A 19,288-nucleotide genomic window follows, 5' to 3' on the forward strand; every position below is an offset into this window, starting at 1 on the left:
CTTAGCGTACTACCCTCCAGTTCCATCCATGTAGTTGCAAATGGCAAGATTTCATTCTTTTTGATTGCCAAGTAATACTCCATTGTATATATATATACCGCCTCTTCTTTATTCATTCATCCGAGGGACATTTGGGCTCTTTCCATACTTTGGCTATTGTTGATAGTGCTGTTATAAACATGGGCGTGCATATGTCCCTTAGAAACATCACACCTGTATCCCTTGGATAAATGCCTAGTAGTGCAATTGCTAGGTCGTAGGGTATTTTTAATTTTTTGAGGAACCTCCATACTGTTTTCCAGAGTGGCTGCACCAGCTTGCATTCCAGTCTCTCTCATTCTTGACAGGGGGATCAAGAAATGCTTCTGGCTGTGCAGACCTTTGTGGGTTCTCCTGTCTCTACTCTGAAATTCTGGATTGAAGTCTAAGGTGAAGGGGTGCTCTCTTCCAGGGAAGATTCTTATTACCAGAGTCCCTTGCTTCCTGCTTCTTAAAAGCTGCTTTGCTCTAAAATGAATTTCCTAGGAGCCCCAGCTCCTGAGCCCGAGGAACTAATTTTAAGGCCACAAAGTGGAGCCTCTTGGAATTCACTATAATCTCAGACTGAAAATACAGACTGCCAGTGCATCGGGGGCTAGAAGGCTGTCTGACTCAAGGGATCTGAGGAGACACCAGAAATCCTAGAACACATTTGAGGCATGGTAGATTCTATCTTACATTCACTTCCCATTATATCTCTGGGGATTTAGGGACAGGTCACTCTGCTAAGTGCTCTGAAGGCTGCAGTGCTGTTTTTAGGCAGGTGTTACATTTACACAAAGCCTGAGGTTAGAAGTAAAGCACACCTGCCCTTGAATCCAAACTCCCTCCCTGCTACCTTCTGACCTGGGCACATTCACTCCACCAACCTGAGCCTTGGTTGTTATTTTTAATGCAAATGATTATACCCATCTCACAGAATGGTTAGAATGGTTGTGAGGTTTACATAAACTACCCAATTAAAAGGAACAAAATGTCTTCTAAATATAAAACAACAGTTGTCACTTACTCAGGGCTTAGTACCCTGAACCAGCCTATTTGATTTACAACTTAGACTTACGTTTCAAAACAACGCCATGAGACAGTTATTAATACTTTCATTGTCAGTTGAGATACTTCTTATCCAGGTTCCTTTTCTAGTCCCTGCTTACAGGTGACAGCTGGAATTTACCCCTCCCCCCCCCCCCCCAACCTCGGTCTTTCTGGCTCCAGAGCTTGGGTACCACCGCAGACCCACCTCTGGTGCTCTTTGGCACGCTCACAGTCTACAATATAAATACTTTTTACCTTCCTGCCATCAACAGGGGCTTTTCTCTGTTTGTGCTGCAGGTGGGGCCGGGCACCGATTCCCGCAGATCCCAGCGTGCACCGAACACCTGTTCCTGACGTGGGCTCAGTCTCAACTGCATCCGGAAGCCTGACCTGGAGGTTGAGCCCAAGGGTGGGGGTAGGAGTGAGGGGGATGGTCCTTAAGACTTCCTGCTCCCGCAGTCTGGGTCACAAGCCCACTCTACTCAGTGTTTCCAGGCAGCACAGAGTCTCCACCCCCGCCTTCCATTCCAGATATGTACAACCAAGGCCTAGGCAGCACCTCCCCACCAGGGCAGGGAGTGCAGAAGCAGGAAGGCAGAGCAGGGCCTGCACGCGCGGGGGTGTGGCACAGACGGTTCGTGCACAGACTTGCACGATGAGCCAGCCAGATTCAAGATCACATTTGCCATAAACCTCCACGCCTTGACGTTACTTTGCAGTTTCTTATTAGACGGTTGGAAAATGTCTTTGATAGTGTCTCCTACCCAGGATCGCTCAGAGCCTCCAGGTGTAGAGGTTAAATTTGAACATTAAAGCGAAATGCAATGTGTGGTCCCCCATCAAACCCCAAACGGAAAAGCAACTATCGCCAAGGACGTCGGGAACAATTTGAGAAATTTGAATGTGGACTGGCAATAAGGAATATTAAGGAACATTACAGTTAACTGTTAAGTGGAATTATATTGGAAAATGTATTGATTTTATAAAGGTATGCATAGCGCCGCACTTAGCACTGAAATTAACTTTGTTAATTCGCTTTACGAAATTTCAGCAAAAACTAACAGCAAATATGGCAAAAGTTTAAGTAAGGTTTCTTAAATCAATGGCATGGCTGGCTATATATGTTCATTTTACCATTTTCTACTTATCTTTTTCAAATTTTTGTAATACAAAGAAAAAATAGGGATTCTCTCTCCATCAATGTACCTTTTAAAAGCAAGCTGCTCAGAGAAGTAAAGATACAAATATCTGTTGAGAATAAGGTTGAGAAATGTAAATACAGACACTTGAATATGGCGCACAACAACAGTAGTATAAAAGAAAGTGTGACCAATAGAGTTTATCCCAGGAAAGGAGAAAAAAAAAAAGCAAATTTCAAGAAGACATAATATACGAAAGAACACACAATGGAAAATAATAAAATGGTTATCAAGCAAATCACACATTTGCCGGAGAAGATCCTGCTTAAACCTTATAATGCGCATTTTGTTGATTTTTAAAAAAAACAAATTATGGCCACACAGTCATAATATTATAAGAACATCTTTTTTACTGTTTCTCTCGTTCTTCCTTCCTTTCTTTCTTTTTTTTTAAGTTGGCTTCACGCCCAGCGCCGAGCAAAACTGCGGGCTTGAACTCACGACCCTGAGACGAAGACCTGAACTGAGATCAGGAGTCCCACACCTAACCGACTCAGCCACTCAGGCGCCCCTATGACAATGATTTTTTTAAAACTGGACCCTACTTATAAGATGGGGGGGAAAAGGTATACAGTCATCAACAAGTTAGTTGCAATCTATATGAACACACGCGGAAAGCTTTACTCTTTCTAGGAAACTCTCGTTTCTCCCTCCCCCCCTTAGAACCCCGCCCCTGGGGCGCGCCGTTCTTAGCCTCTCCCAAGCCCGCTGAGGGGTGTGTGGACTCGGAGGCTCTAGACTTGCGGAGCGGGTGGTGGGCGGAGCTCAGCAGGTGGTGACGCGCTCTTTCAGGGGCTCCCCAGCCCAGCCGCCGCCGCTTTCTCGCCTTGCCCTGCCGCCTAGTTCCGCGGAGTCTAGAGGTGGCCGGGGGGGTAGGGTGGGCCTCAGTTCTAGCTCTTCCGGGGCGTCCCGGGCGGTGCGTGTGCTGGCGCGTCTTTCCTCCCAGCGGGTGGAGTCCGGGGATGTTTTCCCGTCTAGCTCCTCCTCCCATCGCCACGTCCCGGGCCAACGTGAGAAGAATCTGGGTTTACTCCTGATGGGAAAAGAGTGTTCTCTGTTGGACAATTCCCGAGGGTCGTGGATATGTCCCCTTAATCAGACTGAGTTTTCTATCTTTGCAAAAATGGACCCTGATAATGTGTTTTTTTTGTTTGTTTTTAGGAGGGTCAAAAGGCGTTATTTTCCATAAACGCCGTAATTGGTTCTTTAATAGTGAAATACCCTTCTTGCAGCTTTCTGGACAAAAACCTTGCACTTGTAAATGAGAAAGCTAAATGTGACAGTTTCACCCCATTTGTTTTGTAATAGGCTTTACAATTTGATATTTTATTGCCCTTAAGTTCTGTGCTGAGCAAGACTTACTTTTTAAACACTTGAGTTGCTCTTATCTTTTAAATATAAATATATTTAAGTGTTTCTTTTAAAAATGTAAATACATGCTCAATTTGATCAAAATATAGCAGTGATGATGGGCTAATGGAAGCTCCCTTCTTTCCATCTCATTTTCCAAATAAAACCAATATGAACTGAAGCTTAGCTCTAGACTTTATGCTAAAGCTAACAATGCATTTTTCAAAGGAAATGGTTACTATTTATTTACAACTTGTTTTTACACTTAAAGTTATCTTCTGATCTGGTTATTTGGTCAGGCTTTGTAGAACTATCATTCTTTTCTGTATTGTAAGGGCGTATCAGGTTTATTCAATCAATCTTTGTGATTGATGTTCAGCTTGTCTCCAAGTTTCACTATTATAAATAATACATAGCAAACATCATTGTCCCTACATCTTTTGTATATATATGTGATTATTTCTTTGGCACAAATGTCCAAATGATAGACTTACCCAGTTAAAATGTGTACCTGTTAAATATTTGATAAATGCAAATAGTCTTCAGAAAGGTTATAACAGTTTACACTGTTTCCTCACATCTATTTTAATACCAGATACCATGCATTTTTGAAAACTTATTATTAATGATGTTTAAGAAATTGCTATTCATGTTTTAATGGAAGGAACGTGGACAAAACACATATTAACTCAACAAACATTTATTGAAAACCTGCAGTGTGACAGACATCATTCTAGATACTGGGATAATAGGCAATAAAAATTTCCACTCCTGTGTAGTTTATGATCAGGGTTGCTGTGGTCAATTAAGAAACAATGGCATACTTAAGGAGATCTAATAAAAAACACGGGCAGGGTTGATGAATTACCTGTGACTAGTGACAGTAGGGAGCCATTATCACCACAAGAACTGCTATGGAGGCAGGAAGTATTAACTACAACCTGGCAGAAAAGAGTGCACCTAAGGGAGCTGTGACCTTACTAATAGAAACATTGTGGCCAACTCAAGTCTCAGCATAAGGAGCCAAAGGTATAAACATCCAAACTTCATTTGCTTTCCACCCTCTCATGTCTTATCCCCTAATGAGAATTAACATTCCCCTACGCTGTGCAATTCTTAGAAGCGCATCCACATAGTCTCTCCTCCAGAGCTCCTTGTTAATTTTCCAGTTATATTTCTTCTTAGCCCTGGAATACCAATCAACTCACTGAGCCATTGGTCACGAATCAATATGACTCTTAACATGTCTCCTTCTGTGCTAGCTGCAGCAGCAGATATACTAAAATTGGAACGATACAGAGAAAATTAGCATGGCCTCTGAGCAAGGATGACAAGCAAATTCGTGAAGTGTTTCAAATAAAAAAAATAACAAATGTCTCCTTCCATACAAAATGAAAAATCAAATATACCTCTCAAAACTCTGTCCATAGGGAGAATTTTTCTTTACCAGAGTCTTTCAGGGTTAACTCTGAGTGGGGCTGTAATGCAGCAGCCATTCACTTCCAGATGATGTCACCACACCTTGCAGACACATCTATAACCCAAGGAGGGTGTTTTTCCTCCTCTGGAAATGTCAAATGTTTATAGTGGACTTCCCATGGGGCTCTAAGGAGCATGAAGGATCAGGTGTTAAGGTAGTAGGAGTTAGTACCATGTGAGTGTGCACCACTTGCTTATACAGTTTGCTTGTATCTTCTGGTCTTGTAATTACCATTCCATTTAACAAAGGAATAGTCTTTCATACATCCAATACTTTGATTCAGTGAAATAGATTATCATGCTCATGATAGATATTTTGAGTCACATAGTCACTTGCTATCCCATGTTTAGGGAGTTTAGTCTCTATGGGGAACCCAGTAGCAAATCAGAAGCTGGTTTTCAAATGGAGGATAGTTATCATTGAAGTAAAGGCATACTTTACTCCAAAATCCTGGGAGCCTGAGCTATATTGAGTCTTCCAATCTATGAACATGGCAAGACTCTCCATTTATTTAGGCCTTTGATATTTTAATCAGCATTTTGAATTATTTGCCATATACATCCTGCACATGTTTTGTTAAATTTGTTTTAATTTTTTAGAGCAATTTTAAATAGTACCACATTTCTAATTTTCATTTCCAATTTTTTTTTTTTTTGCTAATATGTAGAAGTATGATTGATATTTATGTGTTTACTTTGTATTCAGTGATCTTACTAAACTCACTTGATACTTCTGGAATTTTTGGTAGACTTCCTTGGGATTTTCTATGTAGAGAATCCTGCAATCTACAAATAAGGATAGGTTTTGTTCTTCCTTTCTAATCTTCCAGTTTTGTTTTGTTTTGTTTTCTTGCATTATTGAAATGGTCAGGACTTCTAGTACTATATAAATTGTTTTAGGGAAAGTAGAGACTTTTACCTGGGTCTTAATTTTAGGGGGAAAAGCATCAAGACTCCAGCCATTAAGTATGCTGTTAGCATTAGTAATTTTGTGGTTTTTTATCAGATTGAGGAAATTTCCTTTTAATTCTAGTTTGCTGGGAGTTTTATTATGAATGGATGTTGGATTTGGTCAAATGATTTTCTCATCAACTGATTTGAGCATATGGTTTTTCTTTAGCCTGTCAAAATGATAGATTACACTGATTGATTTTCATATATTGAGCCAGTTTTGCGCTTACAGTATAAAGTATACCTGGTTGTAGTATATCTTTCTTTTTATATATTAATGGATATGTTTTGTTGAAAACTTGTGTTATGTTCATAAGGAAAATTGGACTGTAGTTTTCTTTTTTACTGTCTTTGTTTGACTTTGATATTGGCCTTATATGAGCTGGGAAGCATTCCCTCCACTTTTGTTTTCTGGGAGAGTTTGTATTGAATTGGTGTTATTTCATCTCCCCCATCCCAGCTCTGAGTATACATATGCATTGTAAAATAATCATCACAATCAAGTGAACTAACATATCTATCATCTCACATAATTACCATTTTCTCTTTTTCTTTCTTCCTTTCTTCTTTCTTTCTTTCTTTCTTTCTTCCTACTTGTGGTGAGAACACTTAAAATTTACTCTCATAGCAAATTTTAAGTACACAGTACAGTTTTATTAGCTGTAGTCATATTGCTGTACATTAGATCTCCTGAACGTATTCCTCTTGCATAACTGAAAGTTTGTACCCCTTGACCAACACCTTTCCATCTCCCTCTCCTCCCAGCCCCTGGCAACCATAATTCTTATTCTCTGCTTCTGTGAACTTGACTAGATTCTACACATTATTTCATCTTTAAATGTTTGGTATATTTACCAGTGAAGACAATTGTGTCTAGAGATTTCCATTTTTAACTACATATTCAGTCTATTTAATGTAAGACTACTTAAATGATCTATTTCATCTTGGATGAGTTTTGTGTTTGTGGTTTTCAAGGAATTTGGCAATTTTGTGTAAGTTGTTGACTTCCTACATATAGGCTTGTTTGTATTGTTCACCTAATTTCCTTTTAATGTTTGTAGGTTCTGTAGTTAGAATTCCTCTTTTATTCTTGATGTTTGAAAACTTCATCTCCCTTTTATATTTGTCAGTCTTGCTAGAAGTTTAACAATTTTATCTTTTCAAAAAACCAAAACTTTTTCTACTTCCTTCTTTTTCTATTTCCTTGTGGTGGAAGCTTAGATTTTTGATTTGAGACTTTTCTTTTCTAATATAAACATTTACTTATTCTGACAATAATTATCAGAGATCTAAAAATAATAAGAAAAATCGTATTCATGTTAAGAGTGTTCAGAATTTCATTAGCCAGTGGTTTGAAATTTACATAGATTGAGGTGACTGAAAAATAGGTTCAACAAAAAAGGACCTAAAGAGTTAAGTCAGTTTGTGTTTTAAGATTCTATATTTATGTGAAGAAAGTGATTTTAAAGGCTACGAGAAAGGTGATTAGATTTTAGTTTTTAAAAATAAAAACTACTGGGGCACCTGGGTGGTTCAGTCAGTTAAGCGTCTGACTTTGGCTCAGGTCGTGATCTTGTGGCTCATGAGTTCGAGTCCTGTGTCAGGCTCTATGCTGACAGCTCGGAGCCTGGAGCCTGCTTTGGATTCTGTGTCTCCCTTTCTCTCTGGCCTTTCCCCTCTCTCTCTCTCTCTCTCAAAAATAAATAAACATTAAAAAAATACACACACACACACACACACACACACACTACTATGGAGTTATCACAGGGAAGCAGCCTTGCTTATGTGGAATTTGGGCATATTCATCCATTATTATTTATAATAAAGCCATATTAGTAGCCTTTGCCCAGTACTTTTTTCATTATTCTCTTATGCAAATTTCACATAATAAATTCTGTTTAAGCTTGAGCACCAATAGAAAATTGGGCATTTCTTAAAGAAGGATAGGCTTCTTTTAATCAAGGATTTTGAATTATCCTTTAATTCTCAATTACAGAGATTATATTACTTCCTCGATGAACATATTCCCGTTTCATTTTAAAAGATGATTTTCATTACTTATTTTAATCTCTATTCCTTGTAAACTATGGACTCACCAAGGCTCTAAAAAAATTCACAAAAACATCAGTAAGAAAGAATCAATCTTTTGGTCCTGTGGCTAGAGTTTTATATGATTGTTTTAATTGCATACATATTTATTTTTATTATGTGTAATTGTGAAATGTCAATGCCATTATAGAAATTTTAAATTCAAAAATCACATCTCAGTTTATGTGCTTGATGTCCCAAAAAACTAGCTGAAGTTTTTCCTTTACTGCAATTGTTATGACTGAACTTAGATGGAGGGCATAAATCAGTCATTGACTCAATATGAGAATTCTCTTTTCTGTTTGGGTAACCTATGAACACCATTTCACCCATGTAATGTAATGCCATTTCACCCATGAATGAACAATTCAGAGAGAACACCAAACTGGTTGTTCAGGAAAGAATGGACTATAGCAGATGAAGAATGGAAGGAGGGACAGGATTCTGGTAATATGACAACAGAGCAGCAAAGTTGTTTAGTTACTCTGAATTGCCACATAAAAAAAGGTAAAGCAACTAGATGTCAAAACAAGACTAAATATTAAACATCAGAAGGGTGCCTGGGTAGCTCAGTTGGTTAAGCATCTGACTTCAGCTCAGGTCATGATCTTGTGGTTCATGAGTTCAAGCCCCACATCGGGCTCTGTGCTGACAGCTCAGATTCTGTGTCTCCTCTCTCTGAACCCCCAGTCTTGTGCTCTGTCTCTCTCTCTCAAAAATAAATAAACATTAGACATCAGAAACAAATTTATAAAATAAAAAGATGAAAAGATATCCCCACAAATCCCAAAATATAGGTTGTGGAGACAACGCCCCTGCCTACTATGTAGGAAGAAACAAGGAAAGCAATGAGATGGGAGAGAGTTGGAGAACAAGAGCTATAAAAGGAGGTTTGTTGTCTCCAGTACCACATGCCTGTGTTGAGATGGATCAAAAGGGATAGAGCAGTATAACCTCTATGAACTCTAAATTGACTTTCCAGGGTTTCCTTTTAGGACAAGGCGCCACACTGAGAAGAAATTGCTTATAGTGGCATTAAAATCAAGCAGGACAGGGACAACAGAGATGATGGAAAGAGAAGGTCTAGACTAATGTGAGGGAGGAGAATAAAGACAGGACATCTCAGAAGGCAAAGCCACAATATTTTTCAACTCTACACACAAGAGAGAACGTAGTATTGAAGGGGCTAGGATTCCATACTTATCTGGAAGTAGATAGGTCTGATCTCCCCCTACCTCATGATGGTATTAATGGGATCAAGTATTGAGTTGAGGTTCCACACAGTGGCAATGAAACTTCACAAGACAGTACAAGGCAGAACTAGTTACAACTAGGCTTCCACTCTCCTGCCCTGTCATCAAGGCCCATTGGGGAGCTGACCTTCCGCCTTTCCTGGTATTTACAAGGCAGAATAGAGTGGTGCAAGGAGGGGTAGTTGACAAGCTGCTTCTCCCTTCCCCTCATGCCAGGGGGTCCAGTGAAGAGCTGACCCTCCACCCCTACCCACAGCAACAAAGTGGTCAACTCACCCCACTTTCCCGCCTTGGAGGCAGTGGAGACAAATAGTGAGATGCTCATACAACCCCGCTCAGAGACTGCAGGTAGTATGAGTCAGTGCACTTTTGCCAGGAAGGTGACAGTGAGGTAAAGAGGGACTTGAAATTTCACCCTACCCATCTGTAATAAAGCAGTGTGATAGTGCCCAATTTTGGTCAGGAAAGTTTGGAGGAGCCTGATAGGAAGCTAGCCCTTGCTAGCCTTGACTCACCTAGTCCTTGCATTATACCTGCTAAAAAGATGAAATAGGATCCACAGTCTAATATAAGAGAAAAAATATCTAGGATTTAGTAAAAAAAAAAACCACTTATCATAGCAATTACAACAGGAGTGAGAAAAAGACAATGAACAGACACCAGCATCAAGATAAATTAGATACTAGAATTATCTGACAGGGTTTTTAAGAAGGCATCATAATGTTTCAGCAAGCAACTATAAACTTTTTTGAAACAAATGAAATATAGAAAATCTAATGAAAGAAATACAAATTATAAAAAGACAGCAAATGCAAATCAGAGAACCAAAAAATATAATAACCAAAATGAAAAATTTGCTGTATAAGTTAAATAGTAGAGTAGACATAACAGAGGATAGATTCAGAAAATTTGAAGACAGATCAATAGCATTTACCCAATGTGAGTGACAGGGGGAAAAAAAAAAGACGGCTTCTCAGGGACAAGGACCCTTAGGGCAAAAAAGGGCTAACATTGGTGTTAACAGAAACCCAGAAAGAGAGAAGAGGGAGTGGGACTGAAAAAGTATTTAAAAAAATAATGTCTGAAACTTCTCAAGTTTGGAAAAAGACAAATCTACTGATTCAAGAAGGTAAATAATCAGGATAATTCAGGATAAAACAGGATAAATTCATAGAAATCCATGCCAAGATACATCATCATTAAATGTCTGAATACTAAGAGAAAAAATCTTGAAAACATCCAGAGAGAAACAGCACATTACTCATAGGGGAACAACAATTTGAATAACAGCATATTTCTCATCTGTAATCCTGTGTACAAAGAAAGTACTGAAGGAAAAAACTTCAAACCAGAACTCTATGTCTTGTGAAAATATCCTCCAAGAATGAAGGTAAAAATCACAACACTATCAGATGAAGTAAACCAAAGAGAATTTTAAGGGTAGCAAACCTACTCTTTAAAAAATGGCTGAAGAAAGTTCTCCAAAAGAAAGGCTTAGACATTTAGAAAGGAAAGAACATCAAAATAGGTAAAAATAGGGGTAAATACACAAGATTATTAAAAATTTTATGAGTTTTTTATATCATATTTGATTGTTGAAGCAAGAGCAAGTTATAATACCATTTCATGGGGTGTTTGAAATGTAAGTAGGAAAGATGACAATTATGTTTAAAAAGTGGGGAGGGTAAAAGCAATCTACATATTCAATGCAATCCCTATCAAAATAACACCAGCATTCTTCCCAGAGCTAGAAAAAATAATCCTAAAATTTGTATGGAACCAGAAAAGACCCTGAATCTTGAAAGCAATCTTGAAAAAGAAAACCAAAGCAGGAGGCATCACAATCCAGGACTTCAAGCTATACTACAAAGCTGTAATCATCAAGACAGTATGGTACTGGCAGAAGAACAGGCACTCAGATCAATGGAACAGAATAGAGAACCCAGAAATGGACCCACAAACGTATGGGCACCTAATCTTTGACAAAGCAGGAAAGAATATCCAATGGAATAAAGACAGTCTCTTCAGCAAGTAGTGCTGGGAAAACTGGACAGCGACATGCAGACGAATGAACCTGGACCACTTTCTTACATCATACACAAAAATAAACTCAAAGTGGATGAAAGACCTCAATGTAAGACAGGAAGCCATCAAAATCCTAGAGAAGAAAGCAGGCAAAAACCTCTTTGATCTTGGCCACAGCAACTTCTTACTCAACACGTCTCCGGAGGCAAAGGAAACAAAAGCAAAAATGAATTACTGGGACCTCATCAAAATAAAAATCTTCTGCACAGCGAAGGAAACCATCAGCAAAACTAAAAGGCAACCGACAGAATGGGAGAAGATATTTGCAATGACATATCAGAGAAAGGGTTAGTATCCAAAATCTATAAAGAACTTAGCAAACTCAACACCCAAAAAACAAATAATCCAGTGAAGAAATGGGCAAAAGACATGAATAGACACTCCTCCAAGGAAGACATCCAGATGGCCAACTGACACATGAAAAAATGCTCAACATCACTCATCATTAGGGAAATAGAAATCAAAACCACAATGAGATACCACCTCACACCTGTCAGAATGGCTAACATTAACAACTCAGGCAACATCAGATGTTGGCAAGGATGCGGAGAAAGAGGATCTCTTTTGCATTGCTGGTGGGAATGCAAACTGTGCAGCCACCCTGGGGAACAGTATGGAGGTTTCTCAAAAAATTGAAAATAGAACTACTGTACGACCCAGCAATTGCACTCCTAGGTATTTATCCAAGGAATACAGGGATGCTGTTTCAAAAGGGCACATGCACCCCCATGTTTATAGCAGCACTATCAACAGTAGCCAAAGTATGGAAATAGACCAAATGTCCATCGATGGATGAATGGATAAAGAAGAGGTGGTATATATATATAATGGAGTATTACTCAGCAATCAAAAAGAATGAAATCTTGCCATTCATAACTATGTGGATGGAACTAGAGGGTATTATGCTAAGTGAAATTAGTCAGTCAGAGAAAGGCAAATATCATATGATTTTACTCATATGAGGCCTTTAAGATACAAAACAGATGAATATAAGGGAAGGGAAGCAAGAATATTATAAAAACAGGGAGGGGGACAAAAACATAAGAGACTCTTAAATATGGAGAACAAACAGAGGGTTGCTGGAGGGGTTGTGGGAGGGGGGATGGGCTAAATGGGTAAGGAGCATTAAGGAGTCTACCCCTGAAATCATTGTTGCACTATATACTAACTAATTTGTATGTAAATTAAAAAAAAATAAAATTAATTAAAAAAAGTAGGGAGGGTAAAGGGACCTAGTTGGAAGTAAGGTTTCTATACTTCACTAGAAAGGGTAAACATCAATATTAGTACAGTGTAATAAGTTACATATATATTGAAACACCTAAAGCAATGGCTAAGAAAGTTACATGAAGCTATATATTCAGAATACCTTAAGTAACTCAAGGTAGAATCCTAATAAATGTTCAAATAACCCATCAGAAGGTAAGAAAAGTGAAATGGGAACAATAAACATATGAAACAAACAGAAGCAAATAATAAAATGGCAGACATCAACCCTAACATATCAGAATTGTGTTAAATGTAAATAGTCTAAATACACTAATTAAAAGACAGAGACAACATCTGGGAAAGATCTCAGAGTAGGAGGATCCTAAGCTCACCTTGTCCCATGAATACAACTAGATAACATTCACATCTGTGTAAATAACCCAGAAAATAACCTGAAGACTGGCAGAGCATACTCTCCACAGCTAAATATAGAGAAGAGTTTGCATGGAAGAGGGAAGGAAGGGCGGAGACACAGCCTGGAGCTAAATGAGTGATGAGACTGTCCCCAGGAGGGAGGAACACTGAAGACACGGAGAAGTGAGAGAAACAGTTGCCCACACCACGGAGCCCATATGAGAAAGATGAATTTCCTGATTTCTTACAATCAGTGGGATTTAAAACTTGGAACTTTAAAAATCAGTGGGCTTGGCCCTGGGAGAGGTGGGAGGGTGAGGAAACTGAGTCTCTGCCCTTAAAGAGACAGCACAACAAAGACCCCATGGAGAGAGAGCCTAGAAGCAGCAGTTGGAAAAATGCCTGGAACATATGGTAGGGAGATTTCTTTACTCATCTCAGAGTGTGCTGGAGGGGTAGGGATAATTGGGAGACTTCCAGAACAAAGTAGCTGGCAGGCACCATTTTCCTTCCCTGCTCCCCAACATAAATACACAGCCATCTGCAAGAACCAGTGCAGTACTGACATTACTTCATTTGCTAACAGTGCACCCTGCCCCATGTTCCCTTGCAGACACACCCCTTCAGCCAGACTTCAGCTCCAGGTCTCCTTCCACAGCAGACCTGCATAAACCTTACTACCACTGAGTGTGCAGCCCTTCCTCCATGTCCATCTCCCCTCCCATCCCCCATTTAAGTGAATCTGTCCCCTCTAATATGGTCTTGGCTGGAGTCAATCCACAGTGGTACCACAAGCAATGTGTAGTAGCCTCTAGAGGGGCCAGCCTCCAAAGTGACGTTTGCTTTGAGAAGAGAGAAAGATAACCACACACAACAATAAGACTTCAGCTTAAGCAGTAGTCTGGGGGCAGACATTTGGTCTGACTTCAGGCCCTGCCCACCAATAAAAACTTCTCAGGAGACAAGCACAGTGCGAGGCTCCTTCATCCCTGGCAAACACCTGGTCTGACTCAACTCAAGCCAAAGGTGGCCCCAGACTGGTCCACTAATGACACAGGGACCAAAACCTGCCCACAACAAGTGAAGAGTCATAGCAGATGACTGTAGTGAAGGCAAAAGCAACCCAGCCACAAGAGCAGAGTGCTACAACACACATAGGAGACACAGGTGAAATGCCAGGTTCTGGCAACTAGGGGACGCTGCACTTCAGGGCACTCCAGGACATCTTCTTCATAAAGCCATTATTTTCAAGAGTAGGAGACATAGCGGACTTTCCTAGCACATGCAAATAGAAACAGGCAAGATGAAGAGACAGAGGAATGTGTCCCAAATGAGAGAACAAGACAAAATCATAGCAAAAGACCTAAACAAAATGGAGATAAGTAATATGCCTGATAGAGAATTCCAAGTAATGGTCATAAAGATACTCACTGGACTTGAGAAAACAGTGGAAGACCTCAGTAAGACCCTTAACAAAGAGATAGAAAACATAAAAAAGAACCAATCAGAGATAAAGAACGCAGTAACAAATTAAAAATACACTACTCTACATGCAATACATAATAGAATGGAGAAAGCAGAAGACCAGATAAGTGACCTGGAGGACCTAATAATGGAAAGCAATCAAAGTGAACAGGTGAGAGGAGGAGGAGTTAAGATTGAGGGAAAGTAAGGGGACCCTGGGCTTGTTGTGTCCCTCAACACAGCTATATCAACACAAAACCAATTTTGAATACCTAGAAAATCGATGTGAGGATTAAGACAACAATCTGCAAAATTTGAGGCAGAGAAAGGGAAAGGTATGTGGTGTGAACAGGTGAGTTGGGGGAGAGAAGAGCAGAGGTGCTACAGAGGGGGAGGGAACCCTTTTCATAGAGAGAAGAGAGAAGGGGACAGAGAGCAGCAAGTCAGGTTCCCACAAGAAAAGCACTCCCTCTGACAGTAGCTACAGAGAAAGAGAGAAAGAGTGAAAAAATCTGTTTCCCAAAACCATTGATGGGGGAAAAAGGAGAGGGTTCAATACTGTCAGGTTTTTATAAACAATGGAGCACAGGGTCTGAAGTTTTGGAGCTCAGTGCCTGGTGGTGCTCCAACAAGGAGTCAGGGTGGGACCCTGGTAGCAGGTGGTGGGGCCTGAAAATCAAATCCATTGGGTCATGTAGGAAGGAGTGGTTCCCCTGCTTAGAAGGTATTTGGTAGAGGCAATAAGGCCTCTCTGTGGGCAAAAGACCCTGTGGGCACCATGGATCTGTGTCATTTACTGGTATAGGAACAGAGATGCCAGCTAAGGGCAGCAAAACCTGGCACTGGCTCTGTGTTGCAATTTACCATAAACTCTGAGGCAAGTGGTCATACAACCATCTTCTGGGAGAAGCTGGTACTGGCCACAGCATGGTGAGACCCTCCCCCAGAGAATTTGAGCAAATCTGAGCTGTGGAGTTCTCTGAAGTGTGGAGTTTTGAAGCATAGCCATGCCTGAGATAAAACTCAAGAGGGTGGCACTGCCTGACAGGTGGACAGCTTGGAACAGATAGGGTGAATGTGGGGAGCTGACTGAAGTTGGGGACACAGGAGGGGTGATTAATCATGAGTCTGTGAAGGTGTGAACATCCCACTCCAGACTAGAGAGTGGGGTGAAGCCATTTTCACCATTAGCCCACCAGCACTGATGGACCTCAGTGAGCTAAATAAACTGCCACCAAGTGGAGAATGGAGGTGTTACATCAAGTCACACCATCTGCACTCTCAAGGCACATTTCCACTAGGGCAAGTCAGCCTGAGAATTAGAGCAGCAGGCTCCTCCCCCAGAAGATCAGCAAAATCCCTTCCACATACTATGTCTGCTGCTCATAGGGTACGGCAAAGTTTCAGCTCTAGGGTAAACTGGATCTAGCTTCCTTTGGGGTTTTTGTTTGTTTTTGCCTCTTTTTTTTTTTTTTTCTCGGATACAGAAAGAGCAAATTTTTATTCTATTTACTTTATTTTATTTATTTATTTTTAATTTTTTCTCTTTCTTTTCTCTTTTTTTCTTCTTTCTATCAAGCTTCTCTTAACAAGCAGACCAAAACACACCTAGGACCTATTTCTTTTATTTGATGTTTTAATTTTTTAAATTTAATTTTATTATTATTATTTCCTCTAAAATGACAAGGTAGAGGAATTTACCCCAAAAGAAAGAACATGAAGAGATGACAGCCAGGTATCTAATCAATACAGATATAAGTGAGATGTCTGAATTAGAATTTAAAACAACAATTATAAGAATTCTAGATGGGCTTCAAAAAAGCATGTAAGACACTAGAGAATCTCTTACTGCAGTGATAAAAGAGCTAAACTCTAGTCAGGCTGAAATCAAGATGCTATAACTGAGATGCAAAGCCTAATGGACATATTGACAGTAAGGAGGAAGGAAACAAAGAAATGAATTAGAGATATAGAAGATAAAATTATGGAAAATAGTGATGCTAAAAAGAAGAGGAAAACAAAGATATTGGATCACGAAGGTAGACTTAGGAAACTCAGTGACTTATTAAAATGGAATGACATTCATATTGTAGGAAGATGAAGAGAGAGAAAAAGGAGTAGAAGGTTTATGTGAGCAAATTATAGCTCAAAACTTCCCTAATCTGGAGAAGGACACAAACATCAAAATACAGGAAGCACAGGGAATTCCCATTAAATTTAACAAAAGCCAGCCATCACTAAGGCACATCATAATGACATTCACAAAATACACAAACAAGGAAAAAATCCTGAAAAGGGCAAGGGAAAAAAGTCCTTAACCCATAAGGGAAGACAGGTCAGTTCACAGCAAGTCTGTCCAAAGAAACTCAGCAGGCCAGAATGGACTGGCAGGATATATTTAGTATGCTGAATGGGAAAAATATGCAGCCAAGGATACTCTATCCAGCAAGACTGTCATTAGAATAGAAGGAGAGATAAAGACTTTCCCAGACAAACAAAAACTAAAGGAATTCATGACCACTAAACCAGCCCTGCAAGAAATATTGAGGGGGACATTTGAGTGTGTGTGGACAAAACAAAAGCAACAAAGTCTAGGAAGGAACAGAGAACATCACCAGAAACACCAACTTTATAGGTAACACAATGGAACTAAACTCATATCTTTCAATAATCACCCTGAATGTAAATGTACTAAATGATCGATTCAAAACACATAGGGTATCAGAATGGATAAAAAAAGAAAACAAGACCCATCTATATGCTGCCTACAGGAGACTCATTTTATTTTTTTATTTTATTTTTTATTTTTTTAACATTTCAGTCAACAAGACTTTACTGAGCATCTGTTAAGTGCTGGTCAATATCTGGATACTGGGAAAAGTAGAAGGCAGATTAGCTAAGAGTATGGGCCATGCTAAAATCAAAAACACAGGAAACAATACATGCTGGTGAAGATGTGGAGGAAAAGGAACCCTTGGCCACTGTTGGTGGGAACACAGACTGGCGCAGCCACCATGGAAAACAGCGTAAAGAATCCTCAAAAAATCAAAAACAGAACCACCATGTGATTCCAGCAGTTCCACTATGGGTATTCACCCCAAGAATACAAAAACACTAACTTAAAAGATATAAGTACCCTTATGTTTGTTTAATGCAGCATTATTTACAATAGCCAAAATATGGAAGTAGCTCAAGTGTCCATTGATACATGAATGGATAGAGAAGATGGCATATATATATATATATATATATATATATATATCTCCAATAGAGTATTTCTCACCCATAAAAAAGAATGGAATTTTACCATTTGCAAAAACATGGATGGATCTAGAAGGTATAAGCCAAGTGAAATAAATCAGTCAGAGAAAGACAAATATCATCTGATTTCACTCACATGTGGAATTTAAGTAACAAAATAAGCAAACAAAGAGAAAGGTCCAAACCAAAAAACAGACTCTTAACCATTGAGAACAAACTGATGGTAACCAGAGGGGATGTGGGTGGGGTATGGGTGAAATAGGTGAAGGGGATTAAGAGTACACTTATCATGATGAGCACTGAATATAGAATTGTTGAATCACTATATTGTACACCTGAAACTAATATAACACTGTATGTTAATTGTACTGGAATTATCTATGTATAATATACAGATAACATACAATTGATTTTTTTTATTATATGAAATTTATTGTCAAATTAGTTTCCATACAACACCCAGTGCTCATCCCAAAAGATGCCCTCTTCGATGCCCATCACCTCCCCTCCCCTCCCTCCCACCCCCCATCAACCTCAGTTTGTTTTCAGTTTTTAAGAGTACAGGAGACTCATTTTAGACATCAAGACATCAACATATTAAAAGTGAGGGAACGAAAAAACATCTATCATGGTAATGGACACCAAAAGAAATGCAGAGCAGCCATACTTATATTAGACAAACTAGATTTTATTTTTTACGTTTATTTATTTATTTTGAGAAGAGAGAGAGAGAGCAGGGGAGGGGCAGACAGAGAGGGAAAGACAGAGAGAATCCTAAGCAGGTGCTCTGCACTGTCACCAAAGAGCCAGATGTGGGGCTCGAACCCATGAACTGTGAGATGATGACCTGAGCCAAAACCAAGAGTCTGTTCCTTAACAAACTGAACCACCCAGGTGACCCGGACAAACTAGATTTTAAACCAAAGACTGTAACAAGAGATGAAGAAGGGGATTATATCATAATTAAGGGCACCATATCATATCCATCAAGAAGATCTAACAATTGTAAATTTTATTCCCCGAACTTGGAACCACCCAAAAATATAAATAAATTAATCACAAAAATGAAGAAACTCATTGAGAATAATACAATAAGTAGAAGACTTTAATATCCCACTTACAACAATGGACAGATCATCTAAGCAGAAAATCAACAAGGAAACAATGGTTTCGAGTGATACACTGGACTGGATTTAACCGATATACTGAGAACACTTCATCCTAAAGCAGCAGAATACACATTCTTCTTGAGTGCACATGGAACATTCTCCAGAATAGATCGCATACTGGGTCACAAAGCAGCCCTCAACAAGTAAAAAAAATATCAAGATCATATCCTGCATATTTTCAGACCACAAAACTATGAAACTTAAAGTCAACTACAAGAAATAATTTGGAAAAACCACAAATAATTGGAGGTTGAAGAACATCCTAATAAATAATGAGGAAATTAAAGAGGAAATA

General features: G+C 39.3%; 1 pseudogene; it reads left to right on the forward strand.

Annotated features, from left to right (window-relative positions):
• Window positions 1-4,882: 4,882 nt before the first annotated feature.
• On the forward strand, window positions 4,883-4,982 carry LOC122205780 (annotated as a pseudogene).
• Window positions 4,983-19,288: the final 14,306 nt, after the last annotated feature.

The sequence above is a fragment of the Panthera leo genome, chromosome D4 (assembly GCF_018350215.1).
Source record: "Panthera leo isolate Ple1 chromosome D4, P.leo_Ple1_pat1.1, whole genome shotgun sequence".
Classification (NCBI taxonomy): Eukaryota; Metazoa; Chordata; class Mammalia; order Carnivora; family Felidae; genus Panthera; species Panthera leo.